The sequence below is a fragment of the Hordeum vulgare genome, chromosome 5H (assembly GCF_904849725.1).
Source record: "Hordeum vulgare subsp. vulgare chromosome 5H, MorexV3_pseudomolecules_assembly, whole genome shotgun sequence".
Taxonomy (NCBI): Eukaryota; Viridiplantae; Streptophyta; class Magnoliopsida; order Poales; family Poaceae; genus Hordeum; species Hordeum vulgare.
In genome coordinates, this window is record NC_058522.1 from 482,612,968 (window position 1) to 482,629,065 (window position 16,098).

Below are 16,098 nucleotides of genomic sequence, written 5' to 3' on the forward strand. Positions count from 1 at the left end.
GTGATCAGCAGATATAAATCCCAAGTAACTCAGAGAATATAGCAATACCTCCCCGGCAACGACACCAGAAAAATGTTGACGTCAGCTGTGCTTCCCTGGCAATGGCTCCAGAAAAGTGTTGATCCTGCAATCTCCGGTGTTAGCTAGACGAATGCTTATAACAACTAACCATCTCCTACAACGGCACCAGAAGAATGCTGATAGCACTCCCCGGCAATGAGACTGGAAGAATGTTGTTGATGGCCCACCAGCGCGTGGGTTCGCAACAGTTTTCGAGGGTAGAGTATTCGACCCAAATTTGTAGATCGCTTGAAGGAGGTGAGAGAATACTCTCGAGTATTAGCAGCTGAATTTGTTGGATTCAACCACACCTGAAAGATTAGTATCTGCAAGCACAATAGTAACATCAAAGTAGTATGATAACAATGGTGTCAGAAACGATCTGCTGACGACAGACTATTCCTAACGATTGTATCAATGGCGCTTCCGTTGCCGCGTTGACGGAAGTTGTCAATTCCCGTCAACGGTCAGGCGAATCAACAGTGTAGCAGGTAGTAGCAGTGTAACGAGCAATAGCAGTGGCAAGGAATAGCAGTAGTGAAAGCAGTAGCAAGTAGCAACAGTAGCAAGCGACAGTAGTAGCAGCAGCAGCAGAGCAAGGCAAGTAACAGCAGTAGCAACAGTAGTAGTAGCAGCAGCAGAGCAAGACAAGTAATAGCAGTAGTAGGACAAACTCGTAAGCAAGACAAGTAATAGCAGTAGTAGGACAAATAGTAGTAGTAGCAGCAGCAGAGCAAGACAAGTAATAGCAGTAGTAGGAAAAATTCATCATGCAACAGCTATAACACTGAGAGATATGTGGCTAGCTCCCGTTCGTCAATGTGATGTAGGCATGCATTCCGTGTGTCGTCATACGTGCTTAGGGAAAAGAACTTGCATGACATCTATTGTCCATCCCTCCCGTGGCAGCGGGGTCCAAAAGGAAACTACGGGATATTAAGGTTCTCCTTTTAATAAAGAACCGGACCAACGCATTAGCACTTGGTGAACACATGAACTCCTCAAACTATGATCATCACCGGGAGTGGTTCCGGTTATTGTCACTCCGGGGTTGCCGGATCATAACACATAGTAGGTAACTACAACTTGCAAGATCGGATCTAAAACACACATATATTGGTCACAACATAATAATTTCAGATCTGAAATCATGGCACTCGGGCCCTAGTGACAAGAACTAAGCATGTCAAAGTAGTAGCAACATCAAATCTCAGAACATAGTGGATACTAGGGATCAATCCCCATCAAAACTAACTCGATTACATGATAGATCTCATCCTACTCATCACCGGCCAGCGAGCCTACGAATACATTACTCACGAACGACCAAGAGCTTCATGGAATTGGAGAAGGAAGAAGGTTGATGATGACGATGGCGACGATTTCCCCTCTCCAAAGCCCAAGACAGACTCCAGATCTGCCCTCCAGATGAAGAACAGGTGGTGGCGGCGCCTCCGTATCGAAAACGCGACGAAAACTTCGCTTTTTTATTTTTTCTAGGACGAAAGACAACTTATAGAGGTGGAGTTGGGGGCGGCAGGTGCCTGTGGGCCCCACAAGCCTGCCCACCGCCACCAAGGGGGTGGTGGCGGAGCAGGGGCTTGTGGCCCACTGGCCCACCCCGTGAGGTGGAACTTGGTGTAGATATTGTTGATATTTTCCAAAACTGCTCCCCGTAAATTTTCAGGACGTTTGGAGAACTTTGATTTCTGCACAAAAATAACACCAAGGCAATTGTGCTGAAAACAACGTCAGTCGAGGTTAGTTCCATTCAAATCATGCAAATTATAGTCCAAAACAAGGGCAAAAGAGTTTGGAACAGTAGATATGTTGGAGACGTATCATTAGTTTTCTTTTTAGTTTTTGCTTTAGAGTCTGATACCAAAAACCACAAAAAAATAGTTTCTTTGTTCTTGCTTGTTGCTGCTGCTATGGGTTCCACTGAAAACACCAAGTTGTGTGACTTCACTAGTCACAACAACAATGAATTTATCTGCAATCCTATTGCTGCTCCTGCCACTGAGGCCACGTCCTATGAGATTAAACCTGCTTTACTCACTAGTAGAAAAGAGGGCTTTGGTCCAGGTCCTGAAATCCTATTAGTCCCGGTTCACATACGAACCGGGACCTATGGCGACATTGGTCCCGGTTCATGAGGCCAGGGCACCGAGCGGGAATTGTGGGCCATTGGTCCTGGTTCGTCTCACCCCTTTTGTCTCGGTTCCAGTCAAGAACCGGGACTAATAGGCCGCCAACCGTTCGTATCCCCTTTAGTCCCGGTTGGTGGATCAAATCGGTACTAAGGTGTGGTGGAGGGCGTTTGTACAACCATTCATACCCTCCTTTAGTCCCGGTTGGTGGATCAAACCGGGGTGGCGGCCCTTCGAATCACCCCTTTAGTGCCGGTTTGTCGTCCAACCCGGGACTAAAGGTCCAAACGGTCCGCCCTCCTGCCTCGTTTCGAGCGATGAAAACTGCAACCGAAGCAGAGTCTATCGCCATTCTCTGTTCTTCTCCTCTAGCGCTCTCCTATGTTCTTCTTTTTCCTCTCTTCTTCGATTCTTCTTCCACCATGACATATGAAACCGGAATGGTGTGCGCACATGGCACAACCAAACTCAGGGTCGGGTACATGAACGAGAGCACGACAGTGCCAAACTGTCTTGAACGGTTCCAGGAGTGGGTTGACGCTGCGTCGGATCATGAGGCGTTCTTGGGGTTTGATCTGGAGTACACGACCGACCATCGAGGTGTTGCCGTCATCCAGCTTTGTTTCAAACAACATGTCTTGATCTTCCAATGGACGAGGTAAGTTTTGAGGCTTTCTTTGATCCAAGGTTATGAAAATTGCATGTATTGGTGTTCTCTAGGTTCCATTTGATAGCAATATAGAGTTTCTAACGTTCCATTGCATAGTTAATTGAGGGCTTCTTAATCAATTCATAGGATATGAAAATTGCATAGGATAGCAATATGTGTTACAACATTGGATATATTGATCTCCCTAGGTTCCATTGGATAGCATATATTGGTGTCCCTAGGTTCCATTGGATATATTACAACATAGGCTTTCTTTGATCCAAGGTTATGAAAATTGCATATATTGATCTCCCTAGGTTCCATTGGATAGCAATATGCAGTTTCTATATATGTTCCATTGGATATATAATTAATTGAGGGTTTCTTGATCAATTCATAGGATATGAAAATTGCGTAGGATAGCAATATGTTACAATATTGGAATCCTATAAATATTAATTTCTCTTTAGTTGTAGTGAAACAATTTTTCATTGGTAAGTTTTGATGCTTTCTTTGATCCAAAGGTTATGAAAATTGCATATACTGACCAACCTAGTTTCAGAAGATGGACGTCTGGTTTTATTTATGATATATCCCTGCTAGCTTATAGAATTAAACCTAGACTTAGAGAGGCTCTCTTGAAGTGGATTTCCTTTTTACCTCCTTAAGGTTTGTAATCCCTACCACCCCCTGTACATTCTAAACCCATATCTTGTAAATATTTTACTCTCTTGTTTAATAAAAGTATGAGCTGTGGGGTGTTTCCCTACAGGAGCCGGTCAAAAAAATATGCAGTTTCTTTATATGTTCCATTGGATAGTTAATTGAGGGTTTCTTGATCAATTCATAGGATATGAAAATTGCATTTGATAGCAGTATTTAGGACAGTAAGACTGCACCTAAAGCGAGCTCTCTCACGCTCCCAACACTAACGACCGTCAAATTTTGCTTTTAATCATTTCTGGCCGTCAGATGATCGTTTCAACACTTCATTACCGCGACTTGGGCCGCATGTCCTAAGGGGCTGCTACTCTGGCAATTTTTTCGAAGGCATGTGGTTGATTGGGCTTTGGATGGGCTGGTATGATAGCCCATCTGTGTACGCGCTGTAGGGCTCGATTGATCCAGACAAGGCAACGGCGCGGGTGGTGTGATCCAGACGAGGCAACGGCGCGGGCGGTGTGATCCAGACGAGGCAACAACTCGGTCGATGGGATCCAGGTGAGGCAAAGGCGTGGTCGGTGGGATCCAGACGAGGCAACGGCGCGGGCAGTGGGCATGGATGCAGCCGAGTCAAGATGCGACGACGCGGTTGGTGGGCATGGATGCAGCCGATGCGTCCATCCAGTCCAGCCGGTGCGGTTGGGGAATGAAGGTCGATCCACTCCAGCATAGGCGCGAGATCGATCCAGTCCAGCCTCGCGGGAGGGATAGCAATCACACGCGCCGGTGCGGCCGAGTCCAAACCGAGTTGGCGCAGGTAAGGGCGAGGTAATGGCAGATTACTCCACTAATGGAAACTGCTTCTCCCTCCTTCAAGCTCACAATGATGGCCCTTTTTCCCACTAGAAACTGCTCTGCCCTCCTTCGAACTCATAATCATGGCTATAAAGTTGTTGTGCCCATTGGTACTATATAATCCTCCCTGCGTATCTATGCACACCCTACTGGAGCAGCAACATCCTCTGTCCAGTTATGCTACCTACAAATTGCAATGTCCTCATATCATCCAACAAGAAAGAAACTCATAGCCCCTCCCAACAAAATATGTGCAGGTGATGCTGTAGCTGCGTGTGGACGGTTGATTTGGGCAGATTCTGCAGCTTCTTACTGTCAAGTTTTGTGCTCAGCCGTTCATCATCTCAAATGGCTTTTGGACAGGTAAATATTTCGTCTTTTGCCATCAATTTTACTATGGCGCACAATTGATTAAGTAATAGTTCCTCTGGTAAGTAGTATTACAATGCGCAAAAAAAGAAATCATGCCGTCGTAGAGGGACCTGAAGCCTCAACTTGATCTGCCTATGCTAATAAACGAACAAAGTCCAGTTCTGGGGATAATTTCTTCTAATTGGCTGTACGGGTGTGCGCATCCCATCCCCTCCCCTTTCCTATCCGCCTATGAACCTTCGAATATCTTTCTACCACAACGACGATGACAACGTGTCAGCGTAAACAACATCAGCTCTGTTCCTCTTGTGGCAGAGCTGCTCTGCCTCATCAGGACGTTGTGCAATATCCAGGCCAAGCCGGCCACCGCACAATTCTGCCCACCACTATGGAGAGAATATGGGCTTCCACTGACCCTTGATTGTTTGATATATAAGCAAGAGTTGCGCTCGTTTGACTGATGAATAGAGTCGATGCTGGTTTGTTTAACAATTGTATTTTTACTGATGTAAGTATCATCATTTCCTACTTGCTGTGACTATGAACCTGCAAGCTACATATTTTCATATTCCCAGAAATTTGGTCTGGTTCGCGTGATGTGTGTCATTGGAGTATTCTTGCATGTTGTTTCGTGTTATTTGCAAGAGTACACAACTCTGTTTGGCTTGCATCTCCTCTCAACGAAGTATATCCTATTATGTTAGTGAGGTCTATTGTCTCTCTATGCATGGTTTGCCCAGTTTTCTATTGTTTATCGCATGCATTGTCCTTTTCAGTTTGTCCATGTCTTGTTGGAGGTTGCTGATTATACAGACTTCAATCACTAATGATCCGAATTAAACATATTGGTGGTCTGTGCGATGTAGTACATACCATGGCCGTCTTTGTGTACTACATACATCAAATAATCTGATTCTGTTCAGATGTTGTCTATCCACTAGATACAGACTCAATCACCAATGCTTTGAATTATCTTGATCCACCTGATGATTGCACAATATAAGCAATGTGCTTATATGATTTTATTTTATTTTTGAATCATTCATTTTTGCAGGTTCTGCAACATAGAGCTTATGTTATACCCTGCGAAGTTACATTCATAATCTGTGAAAAGGAAAAGATGAACGAAGAGGTTTAGTCTGTTGCTTGGGAACCTGTGTACATATTCAAGTCAAAATGATTCATATGCAGTCTAACTGCAGGTTATAGTGTGATCAGAATTTTCTCTTTGTGCATTTGTATATAAACAGAGCAATATATGATTAGATATATTTTTCTAAAAATCACAACATGGAATCCATGGTATAGCTCTAGATTTTATTTGCTTGCATTTATAGAATGATGATTACAAGGCCTCTACTTTTATCATGTATCTTCTCTCAAATGTAGTGTTCTCCATTACGTATTGGTCTATCAACTACCAACAATATATGTATTTATCTAGCATGTATGGAAATTTCTACATGTCTCCATATAATTATTGAAATCCTTATCATTCTATCGAAAAATAGACGGGCGCGGCAACGCGCGCCATCAATGATCTAGTGTTACAATATTGGAATCCTATAAAGATCAATTCGTAGGATATGAAAATTGCATAGAATAGCAATATGTTCCATTTGAATCGTTATGATAAATTTCTCTTTAGCTGTATTGAAACAATTTTCCTTGTTGCATTAGTATGTAACATTTGTTCCATTTTAATTTGTCGATGTTGTAGTAGTGACAAGCATTGTCCAGAAATCATGGACTTCCTTCGCAGCGGCATACGTTTCACTAGCATTGACGTAACGAACGACAGGCCGAATATGAGGTGCAGCTTTGGTATTGAGATACCAGCTGAGTGCCACATTGATCTCCAAGGCCTATTCCAGCTTCAATATCCGAGGACTTCGATGGCTGATATGGCAGTTGCCTTGATCGGCGAGGAGTACCATGATATGAAGACTTCATTCCCGAAGTCTCAGCACAACAAGTGGGGGAAGACCCCACTTGACCCTATCAACGTTCAGTATGCAGCAAAAGATGCATACGTTGCATACGAGTTGTACCGCAAGATTAGTATCGTGAACTATGGCCAACGTCACCTCGCAGCACCAGCTTTGGGACATTCTAATTCAGATTCACACGAGTAGTGTTCAGAACGGCGAACACTTGTATATATATGTATGATAGCTATTATTATGTACTTCTTGCATGTATTATTATGTACTGCTTGGACCAATTTATATATATCTAGTTTCTGTTTCTGCCATTATATACTTTCCAAATTTGAATGGTTATTTAGCCCTCTCTTTATTCATCACCACTTTAGGTATTGTTGTGAACTAATTCTTTATTCATATTGGTGTAATATTTACTGTATTTAAACTTCTCCATGGTTCATACCCCTCGATACAACCCATAGACACATCGATATAAGCAAGCAACACAAAGAAAACAGAATCTGTCAAAAACAGAATAGTCGGAAGTAATCGGTATAATTCAAATACTTATGTAACTCCAAAAATATGAAAAATTAAGACAATCTGGGTAAATTGTATATGAATCTTGTGTAAAAAAATGAGATCAAAAGCACGTTCCAGTGAATTTAAAAAATTCCTAGACTGATGTCGAAAGTTTCTGTTTTTTCAGCAAAATTAAACTGCAAACACCGTAGACCATCCCAAAGGTCTTACTTGCCGCAAACACAAAATGCTATGTGGGTGAAATGATGATTCCATGACAACTTTCAACCTATTCAGAGTTCATTTGTAGTGCTTTTCAATTTCTGGATCATTTAGCTCAATAAAAAATTAGTAAATGTATGAAAAATACCAAATGAAGTCAGAAATAGTTGAAAATTGATGATGTGGTCTTGAATGGTGCATTTTAAACACACAAAAGGTTTGGAGTTCAAATAAGTTCAAAAAGTGAAATCCCTTTTGTAATAGATGACTTTTCATATGAAACCATGATACTTCAAAAGAGATTGTCCGATCTATACACGAAGTGCGTCCAGTTTTTGCCGCAGCCCTCTCAACTTTTTAGCACATGCTATGTGGGTGAAATGATGATACCTACCAAATTTCAACCTATTCAGAGTTCATTTGTAGTGCTTTTCAATTTCTGGGTCATTTAGCTAAAATAATAATCAATAAATGCATGAAAAATACCAAATGAAGTCAGAAATAGTTGAAAATTGATGATGTGGTCTTGAATGGTGCATTTTGTACACACAAAAGGTCTGGAGTTCAAATAATTCCAAAAAATGAATTCCCTTTTGTAACAAATGAGTTTTCGTATAAAACCATGATACTTCGAAAGAGATTGTCTGATTTCTACATGAAGTGCTTCCAGGTTTTGCCGCAACCATCTCAAATTTTAGCACATGCTATGTGGGTGAAATGATGATACCATGCCAACTTTCAACCTATTCAGAGTTCATTTGTAGTTCTTTCCAATTTCTGGGTCATTTAGCTCAAAAAAATCACTAAATGCATGAAAAATACCAAATGAAGTCTGAATTAGTTGAAAATTGATGATGTGGCTTTGAATGGTGCATTTTGAATACACAAAAGGTCTGGAATTCAAATAATTCCAAAAAAATGAAACGCCTTTTGTAAGAGATGAGTTTTCATATGAAACCTTGATACACTACTGGAATTGAGAAATTTGCCGTCTGCCTTGCCTTTGTCGTCTGCTGATGCATGCCAAAGATACTCTTTACCGTCAGCTGGCACAATGCTGACAGCGAAGAGGTGGGTGATGGCAAAGATATTATTTGCCGTCGGCGATGTCTTTGCCGTCTGCTGGCGGACGACAAAGGACCCCTATGCGGACGGCAAAGGGTGGGCAGACGGCAAAGCCCCCCCCCCCAAACGGCCGAAACCCCACCCCCACCCACCCCACTCCTTTGCCGTCCGCCACCCATCCTTTACATACGGCAAAGGGGATGTGGCCCTAACGGCTCCCCATGCCCACGCCCGCTCCCCTAACGGCTGGCTCGCCCCTGCCCGCCCACCCCCTCTCTCTCACTCTCGCCGTACCCAAACCCCTCCCTGCCCACCCGCCGCCGCCGTAGCTGGTCATCCCCAGCCACCCGCGCCACCGCCCTCCCGACCGCCACCCCCTCCCACCTCCCTCCCAGCCGCCGCCGCCGCTGATACGTCTCCAACGTATCTATAATTTTTGATGGTTTCATGCTATTATCTTGTCAAACTTTGGATGTTTTGTATACCTTTTATATCTTTTTTGGGACTAACTTATTAACTCAGTGCCAAGTGTCAGCTCTTGTTTTTTCCGTGTTTTTGACCCTTTTCAGAGGGGGATTTTAAACGGAGTTCAAACGGAATAAAACTTCCGAAAAGATTTTTTCCGAAATAGAAGAAGATCAGGAGACTTGAGATCCAAGGCAAGGGGTCACCAGGGACCCCACAAGCCCCCTAGCCGCGGCCAGGGGGGAACCTCCCAGGCTTGTGGCCCCCCTGAGCCTCCTATGCCCTAGGTCTTGCGCCTATATATTCCCTAAAATCCCAGAAAAAATAAAGGGAGCCACAAAAACACTTTTCCGCCGCCGCAAGCTTCTGTTTCCGCGAGATCTCATCTGGAGACCTTTCCGCTGCCCTGCCGGAGGGGGTTTCGGAGACGGAGGGCTTCTTCATCAACACCGTTGACTGTCCGATGATGCGTGAGTAGTTCACCACAGACCTTCGGGTCCATAGCTAGTAGCTAGATGGCTTCTTCTCTCTCTTGGATCTTCAATACAAAGTTCTCCATGATCTTCATGGAGATCTATCCGATGTAACCTTCTTTTGCGGTGTGTTTGTCGAGACCCGATGAATTGTGGATTTATGATAAGATTATCTATGAATATTATTTGAGTCACCTCTGATTTCTTATATGCATGATCTCGTATCCTTGTAATTCTCTTCGAGTTTTGGGTTTTGTCTGGTGATACTTCTCCGTCGTATCTACTTTTCCAAACTCTTTTGCCCTTGTTTTGGACTCTAATTTGAATGATTTGAATGGAACTAACCCGGACTGACGCTGTTTTCAGCACAATTGCCATGGTGTTGTTTTTGTGCAGAAATAAAAGTTCTCGGAATGTCCTGCAAATTTACGGAGAATTTTTATGGAATATATGAAAAATACCTGCGCAAAGATCCACCGGAGGGGGTGTGCCAGTGGGCCACGAGCCCAGGAGGCGCGGCCACGCCTACCAGACTCGTGGGGGCCACGTGGCTCCGCCGCCCCCAATTCCAGCTCTATTTATTCCCTTCCGCCCGAAACAAATCAAGGAGAAGAGTTCATCACGTTTTATGATACGGAGGCGCAGCCACATCCCGTTCTTGCCCTGGAGGGCAGATCTGGAGTCCGTTTTGGGCTCCGGAGAGGGGAGATCGTCGCCATCGTCATCATCAACCTTCCTTCATCGTCAATTCCATGAATTTGTTCTCCGTTCGTGAGTAATCTATTCATAGGCTTGCTGGACGGTGATGAGTTGGATGATATTTATCATGTAATCGAGTTAGTTTTGACGGGGATTGATCCCTAGTATCCACTATGTTCTGAGATTGATGTTGCTACTACTTTGCCATGCTTAATGCTTGTCACTAGGGCCCGAGTGCCATGATTTCAGATCTGAAATTATTATGTTGTCACCAATATATGTGTGTTTTAGATCCGATCTTGCAAGTTGTAGTCACCTACTATGTGTTATGATCCGGCAACCCCGGAGTGACAATAACCGGAACCACTCCCGGTGATGACATAGTATGAGGAGTTCATGTATTCACGAAGTGTTAATGCGTTGGTCCGGTTCTTTATTAAAAGGAGAACCTTAATATCCCGTAGATTCCATTAGGACCCCGCTGCCACGTGAGGGATGGACCATAGATGTCATGCAAGTTCTTTTCCCTAAGCTCGTATGACTACATACGGAATACATGCCTACATCACATTGACGAACAGGAGCTAGTTACATATCTCTCCGTGTTATAATTGTTGCATGATGAATGCCATCCAGCGACAACACCGATCCAATTCCTACGAGTTTGTCCCACTGCTGCTATTGTTACTTGCTCTGCTGCTACTGTTGTCACTATTGCTGTCACTACTGCTGCTACTTCTGTTACCACTGCTGTCACTACTGCTATCACTATTGATGTTCCTTGCTACTGCTGTTACTTGTTACCTTGCGATTACCTGCTGCAATACTTTTCTGGCGCCATTGATACTTCAGTCAGGAATAGTCTGCCGTCAACAGACCCTTTTCTGACACCGTTGCTATCATACCACTTTGCTGCTTATACTTTGCTTGCAGATACTAATCTTTCAGGTGTGGTTGAGCTGACAACTCAACTGCTAATACTTGAGAATATCCTTTGGCTTCCCACGTGTCGAATCAACAAATTTGGGTCGAATCCCATACACTGGTGGGTTACTTCGAGACGATCGCGTGACCAACAACACCTATCTGGAGCCGTTGCCGGGGATTGCCAACAGAATTTTTCTGGCGCCCTTGCTGGGGAAGCATAGCTATATTCTCTGAGTCACTTGGGATCTATATCTGCTGATCACTATGAAGAATATGAGAGATCCAAGAACCAAAGTCTTGCCCTGAACTACGAGGACAGGTAAGTAACTGCCATCTAGCTCTGCACTTGATTCACCTTCAGTTATGAGTAAGTTTGCGACATCACCTCCTGCTAGAAATCTTGATATGTCGCCTGTGCTTGATGATGTTTGTGATACTACTACTAGAGATGCTATGCTTGATACTATGCTTGATACTGCTAGAGATTCTATGGTTGATACTATGCTTGATACTGCTAGAGATGATATGCCTCATACTGCTAGAGATGCTATGCTTGATACTGCTTTGCCTGATGACGCTAGAGATGCTATTTTTCCTGATGATGCTATGCTTGATACCGCTAGAGATGCTCCTTTATGCTAGAAATCTTGATATGTCGCATGTGCTTGATGATGCTACTTATGCTATCCATGATGCTATGCCTGATACAGCTATCCATGATGCTTATGATGCTGCCTTGCTTGAGGATGCTTATGATACTGCTTTGCCCCATGATACTAGTGATGCTGCTTTGCCTGATGATGCTATGCTTAATACTGCTAGAGATACTACTTTGCCTAATATGCCACTAGGTGCATTCCTTGACGCTCATATTGCTAGAGTTATTGCCAATGCTTGTAATGCTTCTGAAACTGTCGATACTATTGAGATAGAACCTGCTTTTACTCCTGTTAGATCTAGCTCTCCTAGATATGAATTGCCTGATATACCTGAGGGTTATGTTATGGATGGAGAGATAGCTGAGGATTTTCTTGCGTGTAAGGATGCCTATGATGTTGGGAAATTACTTCTCAAGTGGAAAGAAAAATCTCTGAACGCTAGGATGAAATAAGACCCGAAGTTATCCACTTCGCCTATCTTTATCACCGATAAGGATTATGAATTCTCTGTCGACCCTGAGTTAATCCCTCTAGTCGAATCTGATACTTTCCACGGTTATGAGTCTGAAACGGTTGTAGCCCATCTTACCAAATTGCACGATATAGCCACCCTTTTCACTAGTGAGGAAAAGATCCGCCACTACTATATCCTTAAGTTGTTTCCTTTCTCTCTAAAGGATGATGCTAAAGCCTTGTTCACTTCTCTTGCTCCTCGATGTGTGCGTAGTCCCCAGGATATGGTCTATTACTTCTGTGAGAAATATTTCCCTGCCCATAAGAAGCAAGCTGCCTTGCAGGAAATATACAACTTTGCTCAAATCAAAGAAGAGAGTCTCCCACAAGCTTGGGGGAGGATTATCCAGCTGCTGAATGCTTTGCCAGATCACCCTCTTGAGAAGAATGAGATACTTGATATCTTCTATAATGGACTTACCGATGCTTCTAGAGACCACCTAGATAGTTGTGCCGGTTGTGTTTTTAGGGAACGAACTGTAGAACAAGCTGAGACTCTACTGCATAACATCTTGATCAATGATAATGCTTGGACTATTCCCGAACCACCTCCTAAGCCAACTCCAAAGAAAAGAGGTATTCTATTCCTCAGCCCCGAAGATATGCAAGAAGCCAAGAAATATATGCAAGAGAAGGGTATTAGATCTGAAGATGTCAAAAATCTACCACCTATCGAGGAGATCCATGGTCTTGATAACCCGATACAGGTAGTAGAAGTGAATTCTCTACGTAGATTCAACGAGAGTGATATTCCTTTTGATAAACCTGCTAGCCTAGGCTTTGATGAATTTGATAACTTTGTTGCCAAACAACAAAGTTTCAATGATTATGTTAGCATACAATTGGAACAGAGTGCTCGTATGCTTAGCCATTTAAGTGCTTGTGTGGACAGAAATGTCAATGATCTTAAGCTTCTGAGTAAACATGCCTCTAAGGTTACTACTCAGGTAGAACAAGTGCTTAAGGCTTAGAAAGACTTGCTCAATGAATTAAATGACAATGCTGTCAGAGTTGTTACTAGAGGAGGCAGAATGACTCAGAACCTTTGTATCCTGAAGTCCATCCTAAGAGAATTGAGCAAGATTCTCAAGAAGTCAATGCTGATACACCTAGTCATCCTAGTAAGAAGAATAAGGATGATATAAACCTACACACTAGTTCACCGGTCATTGTTACACCTGAGAATCCAAATGATGTTTCTGAGTGTGATGCAGAAACACAATCTGGTGATGAACATGAGCCTGGTGACAATATAGATAATGATGCTCAACCTAGAAATGATAAGGATGTGGAGATTGAACCTACGGTTGACCTTGATAACCCACAACCAAAGACTAAACAATACGATAAGAACGACTTCACTGCTGGGAAGCATGGTAAAGAAAGGGAGCCATGGGTTCAGAGACCTATGCCCTTTCCTCCTAAGCCATCCAAGAAAAAGGATGATGAGGATTTTGAGCGCTTTGTTGAAATGATTAGACCCATCTTTCTACAGATGCGGTTGACTGATATGCTCAAAATGTCTCCGTATGCCAAGTACATGAAATATATTGTGACCAATAAACGGAAGATACCGGATCTTGAGATTTCCACCATGCTTGCCAATTACACTTTCAAGGGTGGAACTCCTAAGAAACTTGGTGATCCCGGAGTGCCCACTATACCTTGCTCCATTAAAGGAAATTATGTAAGAACTGCCTTATGTGACCTTGGAGCTGGTGTTAGTGTTATGCCTCTCTCTCTCTTTATCGTAGGCTTGAACTGGATAAGTTGACACCTACCGAAATCTCTCTGCAAATGGCCGACAAATCAACTGCTTTCCCTATCGGCATTTGCGAGGACGTGTCGGTTGTGGTTGCTAACGTTACTATCTTGACGGACTTTGTTATCCTGGATATTCCTAAGGATGATGCCATGGCAGTCATCCTCGGAAGACCATTTTTAAACACAGAAGGGGCTGTTATAGATGCAACAAAGGCAATGTCACTTTCCATGTCAACGGTAATGAGCATACGGTGCACTTTCCGAAGAAACAATGTCGAGTACATTGCATCAATGCTATCAAAAAAACTTCATCGATTCTTATTGGGAGCTTTGAATGCCCTATAACTCCTGTTAAGATGAAGTATGATTTGCTTGTCGAAGAGATTCACATCCCCATTGAAGTAAACTAGTGACTATTCGAAAATTCTCCGTTTCCTTTTGCGATTCAAAAAAGTTTTGTCGAGGGGATTTGATCAACCCCATTGAAAGATTTCCTTCGATGACCATGATATGGATGAATCAAAGAGTCACAAACCTCTGTTTTAAGCTTTCACCTTCGGTTGCTTAGAAGAAAAATGATATATTTAGTTTAGTTTTCCCTGTTTTCTGTTTTAGCGTCCCGGAGAAAAGTACCCCGAAAATAAAAGTTCTCCGATTGTCCCGAAAATAGGAGGATGATTTATAACCTGGTATTTAGTCAGGGTACTCGAGAGACTATTACTTTGCCTGCTCCTTCTTTGTTCAACCTTTATACAGGCAGGTACATTATCTTGCCCTCGGATATCTACGCATATTGGGGCATAGCCCAACCACATGCAACCGTGCCCGAGCCACTAGTCGAGTACCAGGCGCTCGTTTATCAGTGGGAGCCGGAGGAGCTCACACAGCAGTGGCAGTCCACTCTGGAGTATCCCGAAGCTGGTTACTTCCCACCTTGGGAGTAGACCAAGTTAGCCCAAAAGCCTAAGCTTGGGGGAGTACGTGTTCTCACCGACTTTATATTCTTTCTTACATTTTCACTTTGTTAGTCGGTGTTCACACTTTGCCACTGTATCATCCATGCTAGTTTATTCTCGTTTTCTTGTTTTCTTCTTTTGTGTCCTTATGAGAAAACCCAAAAAGATTTTCTTTTTCTTCTTTTGCTTGTTGGGAGCTTTCCCGTGTAAATAGTTTTCTTTTTCTTTGGGTCAAGGTAGAAGACCATGGTTACAATGTTTAGTGGCTCTCGCATGCATATCTGTTTATCTGTTAAAGAGCCATATTACTTTGTCTTCTCCTTTGTGTTTGCCTGCAGATTTCAGCTTAGTCCAATGCACGAGCACTCTTATTATTGTTCACATGATTCGGTCGTGCAAGTGAAAGGCAATAATGACGATATATGATGAAGTGACTGAGACTGGAAAAGCTGGTATGAACTCGATCTATTTTGTTTTTGTAAATATGACTAGCTTATCGTTCGAGACTTAGCCTTGTTATGAGAGAACCATGTTTGCAATGACAACTTAGAGATCATAGTTTCAGATGCCATGCTTACTTAGCTAGGAGCTTATAATGGTTTGTCTTGAATGCCAACATGAATTTTTAGATGACTATGATGTAGTATGATAGGATGGTATTCTCCTTTGAATGTTTCAAGTGGCTTGACTTGGCGCATGTTCACGCATAGCTGAAACAAAATCAACATAGCCTCTATGATATTCATGTTAATGGTGATTTATGTCCTACTCATGCTTGCACTCAATGTTAGTTAATCTCAATGCATTTTGATGACTGTTGTCGCTCTCTAGTTGGTCGCTTCCCAGTCTTTTGCTAGCCTTCACTTGTACTAAGCGGAATACTGCTTGTGCATCCACCTCCATAAACCCAAAGTTGTTCCATATGAGTCCACCATACCTACCTATATGCGGTATCTACCTGCCGTTCCAAGTAAATTTGCATGTGCCACTCTCTAAATCTTCAAGAAATAATCTGTTTTGTATGCCCGAACCGCTCATGTGGTGACAGGGGGCTATCAGTATCTTCCATGCTAGGCGTGTTATCCTTGATATGTGTTTATTCACTATCATTCACGAGAAAGGGGTCGGTAATTGGAATGCCCAGTTCCACGCTCAAATC